Consider the following 18373-nt stretch of genomic DNA (forward strand, 5'->3'; position numbering starts at 1 on the left):
TGTCATTTTGTAGAATAATTGTTCCCAGAGGAAAAAATGTTAGATCAGAGAACACTTATGTAGAGTTATCCCCTCACATTGTTCAAAACAACTCTGTTGATTATAAGAATGCTTGTAGATCTGCGAGGTCTTCATTAAACATGAGCAAACAAACCCCTTGAAAATATTAGTTTGACTATCTCAGTTTTCTTATAAAACACAAGATGATTTGAACAATGGTAAGCTTGTAACTTAGCATGTAAAAAAATATAATCTTCTATGTGACCTAATATTCAAAATAAGCATTACCCTTTTTAGATTTATACTTTAAAAGTATAAATAATTTTAAGGAGCAAGGATATTATTTATTTTCTTGATAAAAACCCTTTACTAAATTAGCTTTCCATCTAGTAAACAAGCAATCATAGATAAAACACTTAAAAATTTTATAAGCACTCAAAGTATTTAGAGAAGATTATGGTTTGTAATCCCATATTGTTAATACCAATGTCATAAATCAGATAGAATGTTTGGAAAGCTAGAATAATACCTGCCATGCCTACTTCAAGGGTTCCTCCAAGTGAGATAAGATCTATAAAATTAAGTACTTAATAAATATTTTGTTGAACAAATAGTAGTATTTCCATTTATTGATTATCCATGTCAGGATTTTCTTTTATATATTTGTGGTAGGCAGAACAATGGACCCCCAAATATATACACATCCTAATACCTGAAACTTGTAAATACGGCGTTACACGTCAAAAAGGAATTAAGGTTGCAGCTGCAATTGAGGTTAGTAATCAGCTGAATTTGAGAGGGGAGATTACATTATCCAAAGAGGTCCAATGTAACCACAAGTCTTTAAATATGGGAGAAGAGGCAAAGAGTAGCATCAGAGGGATTATAATATGACAAGGTTTGGACCCTGCCTTTGCTAGCTTTAAAGATGGCATAAGAAGGCCATGAAATAAGGCACATTGGTCCCCAACCTATTTGGCACCAGGGACCAGTTTCATGGAAGACAATTTTTCCATGGACTGGGGTGGGGGAAGGCGAGGGTAGGGGGAGGAAGCAGAGCTCACGCAGTGATGTCAGTGATGGGGGAGGCTGAGCTCAGGCAATGAGTGAGCCCCCGCATCGGCCAGGGGTTGGGGACCATAGAGACAAGGAATGCCTCTCCAGAAGCTGAAAAAGGCAAGAAATAGATTCTCCCCTAAATCTCCTGGAAAGAAAAGGAGCCCTGCTGACTCTTTGATTTTGGCCCAGTTTAGACCTGTGTTAAAATTCTAATCTGTAAGAATAAAATAATAAATTTGCATTGTTTTAAGCCACTTAGTGTGTAGTAATATATTATGGGGGAAATATAAAAGTATAATATGTAATATCTAGAATACAATAATCTCTCTCTCTCTCTCTCTCTATATATATATATAGAGATATATATATATATATATATATATAGAGAGAGAGAGAGAGAGAGTTTATATATATATATATATAAACTCAATTCTTACAAGTCCTCAAAGTAATTTCTTTATTTTATTCACACATTGTAGGAGAGGGTATTTAGTCTCAAGATATTGTTAAGTGTAAATAGTAACACGTTTAATCCACATTTGACATACTCTAAGTCAGTGGTCTGTCTACTATATCATAGTACTTCCTAGTTATAAAAATATTAAAAAGCATTTTGGAAAATGCAACTTTATATAAATGTAATAAATATTATTGTTATTGAGGGCAGTGACATTATTAAATAGAGCAACTGATAGCTCATTATATATCATGAAAGTTATGAAGTCTCTGATATACATGCACAAGATTTAAAAAAAAAACAACTATTTGTCAAATTAAATAGTTAATTCTTCTTAGCAGAAACATAATTAACCAGAAAATGATCTTCATATTAGCATCTGAGGGTTCAGAGGAAGTTTTGAAAATATAATACAAAAAAATTTTTAATAGTAAACATTAGAACTTTTGGATTCCAGACCAACATATAAAGAGCTTGGGAGTCATTATTTCATCCTACAAATAAATGGAAAACTCAAAAATCAACAACTCTTCTTGGATCTATCAGAGAAGTGAGGCTAAATGACAAACTACTGACCTAAAAATTGGAGAGACAAAGAAGTAAATACAGAGAATAACAACTTATTAGAGCAAAAATCCACCAGCAGAAAGCTCTGTGAGAACCAGTACTGGAGTAGGAGGAAAACCTAAATTATAACTGACAACTAGTTGACAATTTAAAAATTCTTAAGAAAAATGTTTTCTGCCAACTAATCATTAAATATGGAAGTAGAATTGGACATTTCCAAATACATAAGTGTTGAGAGTGAGATGAGAAACAGAAAAAAGGGTATTTGTGGAAAGTAAGTATTTGTATTATTCTATAAGGTAAAAGAGAAAAATAATTAGATACATAAAGGTTTGTGTAACATTGAGGGTACATTTGGAGTTTGGATGAGGTATGTATTACAGTCATGTAATTTCATATGCTAATACCATGGCCGGGGATATGGTTTGAATGTGCGCCCCTAAGTTCATATGCTGGAAACTTAATCCTAATGCAATAGGGTTGAAAAACTAACACCAATTCTTCTTAAACTCACCCAAAAAATGAAGAGGAAAACATATTTCCAGACTCATTTTATGAGGCCAGCATTACCCTCATACCAAAGCCAGATGAAGAGACTATAAAAAAGGAAATGCATTAAAAAGATCATTCACCATGACCAAGTGTGATGCAGCCCATGGACACAAGGATATTTTAACATATGTAAATCAATAAATGTGATATATCACATTAACATAAAGAGGGAGAAAAACCATATGATCATTTCAATAAATGTAGAAAAAAGCATTTGACAAAAGTCAAAATCCTTTCATGATAAAAACTACAACAAATTAGGTACAGAAAACAATCCCACCACTAACATCATAATGAATAGAACAATCGAAAGCTTTTCCACAGATTGGAACAAGGCAAGGATGTCCACTGAGTCATGTCCATTCAACACAGTACTGAAAATCCTAACCAGAGCAATTAGGCAAGGGAAAGAAATAAAAGTCATCTAAGTTTGAAAGGAAGAAATTAAGTCATCTCTGTTTCTAGATAACTAGAAAACCCTTGACACTTTACCAAAAACATGTTAGAACCAATTTAAACAAATTCAGAAAAGTTGCAGGACACAGAATCAACATACAAAAATCAGTAGTTTTTCCATACACTAACAGCAAACTATCTGAGAATATATCAAGAAAACATTCCCATTTACAATAGCTATCAAAAAAATTAGAAATAAACTTAACTGAAGGGGTGATAGATTTCTACTGAAAACTATAAAACGTTAGTGAAAGAAATAGAGAAAGACACAAATAAATGGAAAGATATCCATATTCATGAATTAGAAGAATTAATATTGTTAAAACATCCATTCTACCCAAAATAATCTACAGATTTAATGCAACCCCTTTCAAAATATCAAAGACATTCTTCGCAGAAATAGAAAAACAGTCCTAAAATTGATATGTGACCACAAAAGACCCTAAATAGCTAAAGCAATCTTGAACAAAACCCACAAAGCTAGAGGCATTATACTACTTGATTTCAAAATATACTACAAAGACATAGTAACCAGAAAAGTATATTACAGGCATAAAAACAGATACATAGACCAGTGGAACAGAATGGAGAGTCCAGAAATAAACCCATGCATTTACAGCACATTGATTTTCATCATAGGAGCCAAAAATGCACAATAGGAAATGAATAGTCTCTACAAATAAATAGTTTTGGGAAAACTGGATATCCACATACAGAATAATGAAATTAGACTTTTATCATACAATATACACAAAAATCAACTGATAATGTATTAAAGATTTAAACGTAAGACTCAAAGCTATAAAATTACTAGAAGAAAACATAGGGAAAAGCTCCATGTCTGGGGAATGACTTTTTGGGTATGATCCCAAAAGCATAGGCAACAAAAGCAAAAATGGACAAATGGTATTAGATTTTCTTTCCTGTGCAGAAGCTACACAGCAAAGGAAATAATCAACAGAGCAAAGAGATAACCTACAAAATGGGACAAAATATTTGCAAACTATGCATTTGATAAAGAGTTAATATCCAAATTATGGAAAGAATTCAAACTACTCAATAACAAGAAAACACATAACCCAATTTAAAAATGAGCAAAAAGACCTGAATTTCTCAAAAGAAGACATACAAAGAGCCAACAGGTATATGAGAAAATGCTCAACACTTCTAGTCACCAGGGAAATGCAAATCAAAACCACAACGAGTTATCACCTCACTCCTGTTAGAATGGCTATTACAAGGATGTGGAAAAAAGTAAACCCTTGCACACTGTTAATGGAAATGTAAATCAGTATAGCCATTATGGAAAACAGTATGGAGGTTCCTCAAAAACATAAAAACAAAACTATCATATTCCAGAAATTCCACCATAGGGAATATACGTAAGGGAAATGAAATTAGTATTAATCACAATAGTTAAGATATGAAATCAACCTAAATATGCTTCAATAGATGAATGGACAAAGAAAATGTGGTATACATATACAGTGAATAACCACCCATGAAAAAGAATTAAATCCTATTTGTTGTGACAACATGGATGAACATGAAGGACATCATGTTAAGTGAAATGAGCTAGCTCCATAAAGACAAATACTGTATAATCTCACCTATGTATGGAACCTAAAAATGTTGACCTTATAAATGTGTAAAGTAAAATGGTGGTTACCAAGGGCTGGGGTGGTTGGGGGTGAGGGAACAGATTTTCGTCAAAGGATACAAAATTTCAGTTTGACAAGAGGAATAATTTCAAGAGATCTGTACAACATAGTGACTATAGTTAATAATATATTGTATTCTTGTAACACGTTATGAGAGTGACTGAAAACTGTTCTAAAAACAAAAATAACTATGTGAGGTAATGCATATGTTAATTAGCCAGATTTAGTCATTATAGAATGTATATATACTTCATAACATCATGTTGTACACAGTAAATAAATGAAAATAAAATAACAGAAGTTAAAAATGAAATAAAATAAAATTACAAAGTGCCAAGAGCAATAAATAATTTTTACCAATGGTCAGTTTCAGAGAAATTTAGAAGGACATTAAATTCAACTACAATATTTATTTTTATAGTATTAAATTAAATGCGATTGTAATTTAAATATTTAAGAAATTATCTTTGCCTTGGATTTGGTATAAATTTATCAATACCCTTTCAAACTTTAAAAAATATCTTCATGTCTCATTTCTTTTTAAAAATATATCTGTCTTGTTTTAACTTTACTTTCTTTTGCAAATAGGTGAGGAATATAATGAATTTTTTGATGGAATTCACAAGATTAAACTATGATTCACCATGTGTTTTTCCCTTGACTTTTAATCTGCTTAATATGTGTAATATTCAGAATTAGCTTTTTTGGAGGGGGTGAATTTTAAACCAAACTGATGAGTGACAAATATGGAATGTGTCAGTGTCATTAGTAACGCTGAATAACAGCTTTTAGTGGAAACCAAGGAAGCACATAACACATGAGAAACAGTTTGATTTTAAATTGATCTTTATATTAAATTTCTCCCACTGTATATTGACTTTTATTATTAATATCATTTTCCAATTTTGGAATAGTAAAGTAAAAATAAAGTCCTATAATGAGCTGGATAAATAGACAGATATTATTTTTAGAGACAGACATGTACTTACAACTGCTCTCCTGCTCTATGTGGTGGCAAGAGGTTACTTGATGAACAGATTTTAATGGCTATACAACTGAAAATAGCAGAGAAACCCAGAGGAAGTCTGGATATGCAAGGCAATCTTTGTACAACTAGGATTTGGCAGCAAATAAGCCCCATGGGGGGGGGGGAAATCAATTGCTCTTTCACATTGTATAATCTTAAAATATAGATTCATAAATAAATTACCGAGCATAAGTTATGATTGATATCTTTCGTAACAGCATTCTTTAATCCCAATTTTATATGTTCAGCCAAGAGGGAGCTATTTGACTGTATGAGATTTTACACATCTTTCAGCTAAATTAAAGGTGCAAACATTAAAGTTAACACTTGGGACATCCTGAAGATTTGTGGTACTCTCTGGGCGCCTTGGATCCATAAACCAATGAAAGGATCCATGAATAAGCTATTTCCTTCTTGGACGGAGTCTTGCTAAGTATCTTTTAAATTAATAATTTTGGAAGGCCACTAGGAGTTTTGTGATATAGACATTATATGAGAGTTGATGCAGGAGATAGAAAAGGATCAGGAGAAAATGAGAGATTTCTGGACAGATCTATGAAAGGTGTCAGATTAATTGCATATCATCTCATTGAAAGTCCATTGTTATGGATTTCTGAAATAGATCTTCTACTATTTTTATATCAATGTGCTAAAACTGTAAATGAGAAGAAATACCCAGTGAGAACACATTATTAACATTAAATCAATGAACACATTATGATTAAATGACATTGAGCAATGCCAATTCCTAGTGACTTATAAAGTCAACTGGCTGCTGAACTGAGGTAAGCCTCATTTTATTTTTCTTAAGGCTTTCAAAACAACCAGAATTAATCTTAAATGGCTAGAATTAAGCCAGATTAATAACAGGTTCAGTCTTTATCTAAATAAGCTCTTGTTGAATCACCTTATAAAAAGAATATCAGATATTCTGATAAAGTAGCTAGAAATTTAGAATATTATTAATATTACTCAAAGTAAAGGTGTTAAATAACTTAAAATTATATGAGAAAGACATTCAGATAATAAGGGGAATGAATCATAAAAGGAATAATTTCTAATAAATCATACATTTAATTAATAGTTTCAAATTCACACAAAGTACCATTAGGGCCCACGAAAATGACATTGGTGCAGACCAAGCACATCATCTTTACAATGGGCAGTAAAACATGGATAACAATCTCTGTAAAGCAAAATTAAAAACATTAATTAATTGAGCAGCCAGCCCATCAGGGTTCATCTCTGTCTGGACTAGACAATTTGGAGCCAACCGGTAAAGTTGCACAGTCCAGACTGAATATTGATAAGGCAATTCTGAGCTCTGTGTCTGGCTTGCATTTCCAATACAGTGGCTACAGTTGCAGAAATTTCTGATTATATGTTAACCATTTCCTCAACCTGATCTAGGGTGTTCAAGGCTTTGGAGTTAGATCGTATTTAGATTCAGAGATACCCCCCTGGTCTCTCAGCTTTGTGAAAGAGGGTGGCCTATTATTCCTCCTGTTTTCCCCACCTCTCTCCCATAGAAGACACAAAATACAGCCAGTCTCTATTTGAGAATGGAGGTCAAGCAAACCACCAACTATAAGATACAAGGCACAAATTCTTGTTATGCTAGGATATGCTATTGCAGGCTATTAATATTACTTTAACAGTGAAAGACAGTCCTGCTGATTAAAAAAGCTTCAGGCCGGGTGCGGTGGCTCACGCCTATAATCCTAGCTCTCTGGGAGGCCGAGGCGGCGGATTGCTCAAGGTCAGGAGTTCGAAACCAGCCTGAGCAAGAGCGAGACCCCGTCTCTACTAGAAATAGAAAGAAATTAATTGGCCAACTAATATAGATATAGAAAAAATCAGCCGGGCATGGTGGCGCATGCCTGTAGTCCCAGCTACTCTGGAGGCTGAGGCAGGAGGATCGCTTGAGTCCAGGAGTTGGAGGTTGCTGTGAGCGAGGCTGACGCCACAGCACTCACTCTAGCCTGGGAAACAAAGTGAGACTCTGTCTCAAAAAAAAAAAAAAAAAGCTTCAGCTGTCAGCCCTTTTCAGAATCAGCTGAAGAGAGTTCCCTTCCCCAGAGCAGCCAGATCAGTCACTGCTCAAGGCAAGTGTACAAAGCTGGACCCCTTCACCATACCTTGTCCCATCCTAGCTTCAGAGCTCTCCTCCTCTGCCTAATCCTGCCACTGTCCCTTCCATGCCACAAATGGTGATCCCCAAATCACTCTCTAATACATTTCCTATGTGCTATTCACTATCTCTGGAATTAGAATCTAGAACATATTGTTAAAATAACAAATAATTAATAAAAGGTGAACCACTGGCCTAATGGATGAGCCCCATCCTCCAGATGAATAGTTCAAAATGTAATAAACATAATATTTTTTCCTCCCTATGAGTGGTTTAACATTTTAGCATATCAGATACAGATTTCTGTTGTATATCTCTTACTTATATTTAATTGCATATGTATTATTATTAAGAACTTTAATTGTCTACATTATGGATGCCAACTGGTAAAATGTTAGTAAATAAATTTGGAGGTTTAAATTTTAATATAAACCTAAAATTGCTTTCTCAAGTAAAAAATTCTGTGTAACCAATGGTCTGTACAGTGAAATATAAGATGTATGATGTTCACAACCTTGAAAATAAATGATTTCCTTCTTATTCATCTGTATTGACAAACATTTAAAGCAATATCTTGCTTAAGTTAGTGATTATTATTATCAAATGAAGTGTAAACAGGACTTCAATTAGTGAATTTGATGACTACTAATTTGCTTCAAACAATAATTAGTATTTAGTATTAAGTAATAATAAAGACATCTTTTACGTATATTTTTCTAACCTTATCTGTTTTCTCATATTCATATCCCTCTGACATTTGCAGAGGTGAAATTAAAATTGAAGAATTATTAGAAACTGGAAGGAGCACAATCTTATATCAAGCAAGTTCTCATAGGAATTTAATTACAAATAGCAAAAATTGCTCGTCAAAATAATGAGCTTTAAATTCTCATTTATAAATGAGGAAAATGAATCCCTGTCTATTGTATTTAAACATTCTTGAAATATTAAACACAAATAAAAGTAACTGATTATTTTTAACAGAAGATAAGAGTAATTGGCTGCCAAAGCATGTGTCTGTGGATAATTTTATTCTACTACTGTGTTATCTAAGTTGAAAACACTCAGGAAAAGTCTCCTCCCGGCAAGTTTCTGGGTGCTATCTCTGTACTATATCAAAAAGTGTTCCTGTATGAATGCTACTATGTAAATTTTTAAAAAGCTTTATACATTATTTCACATTTGTGAAAATGAAAACCCCAAAAGTAAAAAAAAAATAAAAATGGGATTTTTTTTTTGGTTATCATGTTTTTGAGTAAAAAGTACCCTTTAGCAAACTTCCCACTGAGAACATAGTAATTACTTAAGTTGGCAGCATACATCTGGCATAATAAAGAAGGGAATATAAAAGTCCTTGATGTAACTGAAGTGTTTATCAGGTTTTAGAACACTTCTGTTACAGCCAGACTCAAGAAAATACTCATTAGGAATTGGCTCTCCTCTCATCTTCACTAACCTGAAGGTGCTGGCCTTCTTACCCTCCTGGGTGCTAAAACGATCAGCAGCATAAACAGTATCATATGCTACTTCCCAAATATCTCCAGTAGAAACAAGATATCCCGGCAATTCAGGCCCTTCAGCTATTGTGCTAAAAAAAGTAAAATCTCCATTAGTTTACAGAAAGATAAGTTCCCTTAAACACTGGTATCCTTTTAAGGACGTCCTTAAAATTTGAAGATTCTCCATTATACGTTAGAGCTCCTGTCCTTTGGGGATTGCTTTTAGTTGGCTGGTGCACACAAGGTAGCAGCAATATAATCTCATATGTGAGCTTTCCCCCATGCACAAAAGCAGATGAACAATGTAGGAATCTAGCTTGCCCATATATAATTGATATCCCCAACTCTATGATAGTATTTTTAAATTCATTAAATATTTCTATTACCTAAAGTAAATTCAATTTTTATTTCAAAATAATCATTCCATTAGCATCTATGCTTCTGAGTTCCCAAGTTAAATTTTAATTTCACAATATATCATGGATATTATCCTATGGTAATAAATAAAAGTCTTCATAATATTTTTTTATTTCAGAATATTATGGGGGTTCACGTTTAGTTTACATAATTTGCTTTTGTACAGTTTGAGCCAAAGTACTAAGTGCGCCCTTCCCTCAGATAGTGTGTGTTGTACTCATTATATGTGAATGCACATTATCACACATTTTGGATGTATTATAATTTATTTGAAGATTTCTTCATTATTAATGGTCTTTTATTAGTGAATTAATATTTTGTTAAATTTATCCAATTTGCTGCTTTATATCATTAGTGCTGTGAGAACATTATGTGTAGAAAATAAATAAAAATGTTGGTAATGCCTAGTACATCTATAGCACTTTGGTTTAAAATGTTTTAAATTATGTTACTTTTAAAATTATTTTTTTTTATTATTTTGAGATGCAGTCTCACTATGTTGCCCTGGCAGGCCTGGAACCCCTGGCCTCAAGTAATCCTCCTGCCTCAGCCTTCTAAGTAGCTGAGACTACAGGTGTACAACACCACGCTGCTACATTATGTCCTTCTATTTCATGAGCTTGTATGTGAACACCATCTCCTTGAGATAGTAGCTTTGTTTGTTTGGTCACATGAACGGCCTTTGTACCATCCAAGTCAAAGTTACAAGTGTGCCCATCCCCAAGACAATGTGCACAAAACTATGGAATGCTTCATGAATTTGCATGTCATCCTTGAGCAGGGGCCATCTAATCTTCTCTGTATCATTCCAGTTTTAGTATATGTGCTGCCAAAGCAAGCACAGGGTAAGCACATATTGAGAAAGACTATACCTTTAAATGAAAAGCATTGTTTACATAATATTATTGCTAACTGTGAGTTTCTAAAGCAATTCTGTTTAGCATGACACAAATACCAATGGGCTTTTCCCAGTTCCTACTACTCACTAGAGGATAAGTGGTACTAGTTTTTGTGACACACAATCAAAATATCTAGAGTTTCAGAGTTTCCAGGGACCCTTCATGATGTACAGGATTCCTGCTCTTTCGCCAGTACTAGGGGCTCTGAGCAGGTGCCAAGTTCCTTTTCTTTCTGTCCTTTGAAACTGTTAGTGAAAATAACCCTGCTTGTACCAGGGGAGGGGTGTGTGCCTGCTCACGTGTGACAAACAGGCAGGCCCCAAAAGACTGGATTTGGGGCTGGAGAATGAGAAAAAGGGAACTTTATGGGGTCACTTGAGGTTGATTGTCGAAGCCTGACCCTAAAGTGGAGCAAGTGACGGCTAAGTAAGTGATCTACCTTGCTTTTCTTTAACTGTGCCAGGGTCCTGTGTACTACTATCAGGGTTTTGTTCTGGAAGACATACAGACCTAACCTTCATAACGATCCTCTTTATGATCATTATAGGGTCATTTCTGTTCTATAATGCAAGCAACATCCCAGAGTGATTGTCCTTGGTCTTACTTCCAGAGAAGTGAGAATATGCCCTAAGTGCCAATTTAAGCCCTAGCCTTGTTCTTTAGCTCATTTCAGTGAAATTTTGGCTAAAATGTAGATTTTAAATTTTCTAGGAGATAACCTTAATATTTGGAGGTTTGTTTAACAAAGAACAACTTAGCAAACAGATCTTCCTAAAAACATACCAGTTAGGCGTATTTCTACACTGCTATATAAATCAAACAGGATAGAGTAGACCTTTCACGAATCCTTTTCCTCTGAATTGAAGTCAATTTGTAAAGCCACACAAAATTTAGAGCCAAATTATCTTCTGTCTAGCAAGTCATCCTTAATTTGAAATCATCCTCTAAATTAAGATCAGTGAAAGTATATCTAATAATATTTAGCAGAAGTGTATCTTAGAGAAAGAACTAGGATATTTTCCTTAAAATGTTCTTATTTTCTGACTACTTTCTCTAATTCAGAATTCCAACTTCTAGAGTCTTTCAAAGTATAAAACACAAAGGATGTTTTCACTTTTTCTCATTTCTCACAAATGATATGTGTTTAATGAGTCCATAAGAGATTTCAGCTAGAAGAACTTGGCTATAAGACTACAAATAAAATGTCAATATAAAAATGAAAGCAAATAGCTATGAACATGTTCATGTAACATATTTCTCTTCGGCCTTGGCAAATAGCAATGATGTTTTCCTGGATAAAAATTGTGAAGAAATAGACACCTTATTTTAAAATGAAGTATAAACATTTCTATTAATAATAGGAATACTTTCAAAAGAGTGCATAAACAATTTTTAAAGCTTTGTAAAATATACAACTATCCTTCATCTTTTGCTAATAGAATTGTGTCACACTGTAGACTTCTATTGGCATTGCTTAATAGGCATAGACAAAAAACATCATGACCCAAAGCCCTAAATACCATGAAATTAATTTCTTTAAAACTCATATAAATTTATCTGCAAATGTATGTTTTGTCTTACTGACCTTTCAAGTACAAAATGTAGATCAAATGTTTTAATAATTATTCTGAAAAATCTACTAAAGCTCACGTTATGTTCAAATCAAAACATGACAGCCTTAAGTATGCAATATACACTTAGGAAGTGTTGGATTTATAAATTAAGCTATGAAAATACTTTTGAAAATTAAATGCAGTGTGGTCCAGTTGATAAAGAGTAAAATGTTGCTTTAAAAATGAATAACAAATAAAATAAACCTGAAAAGGAATGACTGTATATTGACATATTATAGTGTGTGTGTGTATATATATATATATATATATATATATATATATATATATATATATATACCCTTTAAGTCTTCCCAGGAATGACAAGTTCCTCGAGTAGATGATTTTTGGAGAATGCTCTTAAAGAAAAGGAAAAAGTGTTGGAACATGCTGTTTTCATTTTTAAAAAAATCAGTATCTTTTATAGGAAATTTTTTAATTAAAAAGTCATTTTCTAAGTAAAAATATATAACAAGTTTTAAAGAGAATAAGGAATTGAAATGATTTTCCACTAAATAATCTTGCTTTGACTTTAGTTGTTCTATACATATAACGTTAACTTACTAAGGCATATCCAAGCATAGTAGGGCATATCTAGAAAAGAAACAATGAATCCATCCATGATTCAGAGCAGAGAAATCTGGCCCCTGAGTTATGTAGAAGCTATACCTAAGAAAGATCAATTGTATACAATGAAATGAGAACAATGGTGTCTCTACCACCTGCTCCCTGCTCTAGTTATTGCATTTTGTACAAGAATTATGGAGTCATTGTGTTACATAGAATTTGGTATCCCTTTGCAGCCATACAGCAAAACCACAGCCTGAGGAGGGACTTACCCTTCCCCAGGAGGTCCAGTCATGCCAGTATTCACAGATAAGAAGAATAACTTAGAAAGAAGTATTAGGTAAGCAGGAGAGGAAATAACCTGTTTCTATAAGCTTCACTTTCTCAGGTCTAGACCTTAAGTTGTCAAACTATTTCAGCCATGCTTCTGGGTATTAAGGCCAAGAAAGAACTCTTTCACATAAAAAGCGGCCCTTGAAACTCAGATCTGATGCCATAGGGAGGAAACCATATCTTATAAGGAAATGTGTTAGCTGCATGTTGTGCTCTGTGTTTATTTATTTATTGTTATTCCCCTGTCCAGATTTCGCTGCAGGATTTTGCTACAGCCTTTTATGCATAATGTGTATATTCAATTTCCCTAGAGGAAAATGCTGTTTACTTACAACACTTTCCAAATGTACTTGACAGTGAAATCCTTTTTTTGTTTTGTTTTGTTTAAAGAAGTCATATTTCAGGGAAAACAGTTTGGAAAAGCTGCCATAGCTTTTAGAAAAAAAATTTTAAATGTCTCAACCTTAACTCTGGGATATCAAGGAAAGGTATTCATGTGTAAGCCAAATAGATAGACACTTTTCCCTTTTTGATCAGTGGGAGTTCCTAAAGGGATGGTGGGTTTTGGAGGGGTAAAACTCATGACCAAAAATATAAGCATATTAAAAGAAATGTGGGATAGTAGTGGCGGAAAGGAACATCTGGAGGCAAAGAGGAGTACATATCCTCTCCTTTCCAGCTACGGGGTGGGGGAGGTAGAAGGGAGACTATTACTCAACAATTGGATAAATTTTTAAGGAACATATGAATTATCCCTTTAAATTCTAAATGATGGGTAGGTTTTGTTAATTCTATAGCCATTGGAGAATCACACTGTGGTTTTTTTTTATTATTATTTCAAGAAAATATGGGAATACAAACATTTTGGTTGCATTTTGTATCTTTGCCTCTCCCTATCAAGGGGTAGAGGTATTCCCTTCCCCTCCATAATGCTCACCATATCCCTGACATGTGGGACTAACTCCCCAGCCGCCAAATCCCTGGTGAACCCCACCACCATTTGAGCACCATAGTGTTAATCAGTCAGTACCAATTTGATGGCAAGTGCATGTGGAGCCCATTCTTCCCATCTTGTGTCACCTCACTTTGGATAATGGGCTCAAGCTCAATCCAGGATAGTATAAGCAGTACTAGCTCACTGTTGTTTCTTAAAATTGAGTAATATTCCATTGTAAACATATACTAAATTTCAATAATCCATTCATGAATTGACAGGCACTTGGGTTGTTTCCACACCCTTGCAATAGTGAATTGTGCTGCCATAACATTCAGGTGCAGATGTATTTATTATAGAATGTCTTATGTGCTTTGGGGTAGATGCCTAATAATGCTATTGCTGGATCACATGGTATTTCTATTTTTAGCTCTTTGAGGTATCTCCAAATTCTTTTCCAAAAAGGTTGCACTAATTTGCAGTCCCAACAGCAGTGTAAGAGTGTTCCTGTCTCTCTGCATCCTCACCAGCATTTGTTGTTTTGGGATTTTTTGATACAGGCCAATCTCACTGGAGTTAGGTGATATCTCATTGTGGTTTTGATTTGCATTTCTCTAATGATTAGAGATGTTGAGCATTTTTTATATGTTTGCTGGCCATTATTCTGTCTTCTTTGTAAAAGTTTCTGTTCATTTCCATTGCCCATTTCTTGATGGGATTTTTGATTTTTTCTTGTTAATTCTTTTGAGTTCTAGATAGATTCTTGTTATCAGACCTTTATCGGAAGTGTAGAGAGCAAATATTTTTTCCCATTCTGTAGGTTGTCTATTTGCTCTAATGATAGTTTCCCTGGCTGTGCAGAAGCTTTTTAATTTGATCAGATCCCATTTGTTTATTTTTTTTGCTGCAGTGATTGCTTTGGGGGTTTTCTTCAAGAATTCTTTGCCTAGGCCAATGTCTGAAAGGGTCTTCCCAAGATCTTCTTCTAGGATTCTTAAGGTTTCATGCCTTAGGTTTTTAGGAGGAAAATACAGAAAAAAAATTGTAATAATGCCACCTCATGAAATTGCTATCATGTATAGGTAGTCTGTGATCTCTCTTCCCATCAAAACTTTCCTAAAGTTTAATCAAGCTACCTATCTGTATGCAAAGAATGTCAGAGACCCTCGCAATGTAGAAAGACTTTCTATATTACCAACATATAGGTTAATTAAAATAGGTTGATCATTTTCTCTAGGTTTAATTAATACAGCTTGGTGAGAAGGTATAAAAAGTCTTATACCAAGTATAAGAAATTGGAGAGCGGGAATCTCCAAAGATGAGTTTTATCGAATGCAAAACAATACCTAGATGTTAGCAGACTATTCTCCATAAATCTATACATGTAGGTATTAACACCCAATTAGCTCCAGAAATTTTTTCAGAAAATCTGTTATAAGCAGACAGCTCTGGAAAGATGGAAATAGTAAAAATAAAGCCACCTCCCCACCGCCCCTCCAGAGAGATCTGCTTATATTCCAAGAATTGCAGTAAACAAATGTAACCTTGCCCAAGAGATATCTGGCCTTTGTCCTGGGCTTTTGCAAGGTCTCTAAGCCTGTGGAATGTCATGCCTGGCAGGAGGGTCTTTGTTTGCCTGACAGCCTTGGGTGGTACCAGATACTCTTAACAATACAATTTTGGGTAGAAACTGCCACACTAGATGTGATTTGTGGTGGGGTTCTTGGGTCACACAGTTTCAGCTCACCCTGTGGAAGGACTGGAGACTAAGACTGGCCATGCAGGCAGCAAAGTGTCCTTACATAACAGCCTCCATAGAAACTCTAGACACCAAAGCTTAGGTGAACTTCCCAAGCTTGGCAATACTCCACTCATATTGTTGTATAGGGTTGCAGTGAAAACCAGCACTATCCACAATTCCACTGGGAGAGGAGAATCCAAAGCTCCACACTTGAAGCATTCCTGGACTTTGCCACATGCATCTCTTCTTTCGGCTGACTTTAATCTGAATTCTTTCAACAGAATAAACCATAACCACGAATATAACAGCTTGTAGTGGATTCTGTGAGTCCACCCAGTGAACTATCAAACTGAAGGTAGATACCTGGCCTTATAACTGATGGCGAAAGCGAGGATGATCTTGTGGATTGTTCCCCAATTTTGCACAGGTGAATAATGTTTTTCTCCAGCACAGAGGGTGCCAACAGCTTCTATAAAAGACAGACTGTCCTAATCTAAGGGTTCTTCTGTAATATGCCCTCCCCACATGTGCAGACATCACCTGGCCCTCAACACATAGCCCCCTGGGAATTGTGGCTAAGAGAACAGCATCTGGCTGTTTGCTTTTACCGTAAGGAACTCTTTCATCTCTGACCCAGATGCCTTATATCTTTCTATTAATATCTGCGAAACTGTGAGAGGCTCAATGCAGGGTGAAGTCTCAGACTCTTTCACAATTTCTAACTTGATGGTTTAACACTAATCTTAAGCATATCTGAACAATTACCCATCACTCACCTTCAGAAAGATTTATTAAATCACAAATTCATTCTAAGAGTAAGTAAATGGCTAGTTTGAAAATGGCTTCAAGTGACATAAGATACTATCTTGAAACTGCAGTGAAGAGGCCTATAGGCGGAGTTAAAGAAGCGTAATATCAGACATCCTTGTGAGACACAGAAACATTTCACTGCATGCCTGATAAGCAAACTCATTTTGTGGTGCGAAGGTCCATAGCTCTGCTGCAACAAACTCTGTCATGGGGCGCCTAGTAATTTAAGATGACAGCACCCATTTACTGTGTAACATCCTGTGTAGTCTCTTCAGATTTAATTAAAAACAAACAAAAACTATCACCCACGAGGTTTTGAAATGCTTGTTTTCATTGGTTGCTAAATTTTCCAAATCTAATTCCCAAGTAGAAACATTTATAAGTACAAGCTAGCACAGTATGACTGTTTTTCAAAAGCAAGCTTCAGTGCTCATCTGCATATTCCAATGTCTTCCTATACAGGAAGGACCTATTCTCAAATTGCATCTAGAAATGAAGAGTGACAATTTAGATACACATGGTTAAGATTTCTATAGTAACTCAGTGTGTTTTTTAGGTTGGTGTCTATTCTTTCAGCTCCATGGAAGGTCTCTCTATATATAGCTATTATAATTTCTATTCAACAACCACTGAAGGAAATGTGAACAAATGACACGATAATATGAAACATGGACAATTGCATTTGATCTCCGAGTATGAAAACTATTTAGTTTCCAATTCTTTAGTTTGACAGACTTGTATTACCAACAAATGTCAGCCAGGTAAATACAAGTGCCCTAAATGCCAATGTTTCCATGAATCAAATTTTTAAAAGTAAGAATTTTGAATTAAAGGTGATTATGTATAACATCACATTTTTTAAAAGTGCAACAATTTTAGCAAATTCCTTTTCCTCATTCTCCAAACTAACCTCAATTCCAAACAGAAAGAAAAAAAAAACCCATGCTATTTCCAGGTATCTGTTTACATATGCTAGAAAAACATATTATCCCAAATATTGCAACATAAGCTTCCTTGCATCTTGATATTGTTTTAATAAAAACTCCATTAAGACTTCGGTGGTACTGAAAACTGCCTTTTAGAATTATTGAAAATAATATTCACACTTTTATTTTGCAGTAAATATTATAAAGGACTTTATACTTAAGCAAAATAACCCTTAAGCCTACTAAAAGATAAATGCTTTTCCCCTCTTTTATCTACCATATACTTGCACTTCAATTCTGATTTGATTTATAATTTGTTACCACAGTTTGTCACAACTGAGAACCCTAAGTGAATGAGCCTCATTTGCATCAAAACAACTTGATTGTGGTACATGAAGCTTAGTTGGATAGCTTTCCTATTATTGATGCAATTGTTATCCCATAGCAATGGAAAAAGAATAACATCTCTGAGCCTGACTAGAATAAGTGCACTTCTCACTTCTTCCTGCTGGGTGAAAACTCCATTTTCATCTAAACTACAGAATATATCAGTAAACCTAATGGAATCTGACAGTCCATCCTAAATAGTGTCATTAGGTAACAAAGTGAAGTCTGAGGCTATATTACCCTTGGTCATTTTGATGACTGTTTCTTTTTCTTTCAATTTGAACAAATAACCGGTACTCCTTATCAAAAGGCTTTCTGAAATTTTTTTGCTTTTTAATCT

At 34.5% G+C, this 18373-nt stretch overlaps 1 protein-coding gene and 1 non-coding gene across 4 annotated transcripts in view; both read right to left on the reverse strand.

Annotated features, from left to right (window-relative positions):
• Window positions 1–18373, reverse strand: part of CCSER1 (coiled-coil serine rich protein 1) — an 899545-nt gene that overhangs the window by 627210 nt on the left and 253962 nt on the right. The gene's annotated exons all lie outside the window — the stretch shown is intronic.
• LOC142865591 (U6 spliceosomal RNA) lies at window positions 10563–10668 on the reverse strand. The gene has a single exon (XR_012915792.1). It is a non-coding gene; the product is annotated as a U6 spliceosomal RNA (small nuclear RNA).

Source organism: Microcebus murinus, chromosome 29 (assembly GCF_040939455.1).
Source record: "Microcebus murinus isolate Inina chromosome 29, M.murinus_Inina_mat1.0, whole genome shotgun sequence".
NCBI lineage: Eukaryota > Metazoa > Chordata > Mammalia > Primates > Cheirogaleidae > Microcebus > Microcebus murinus.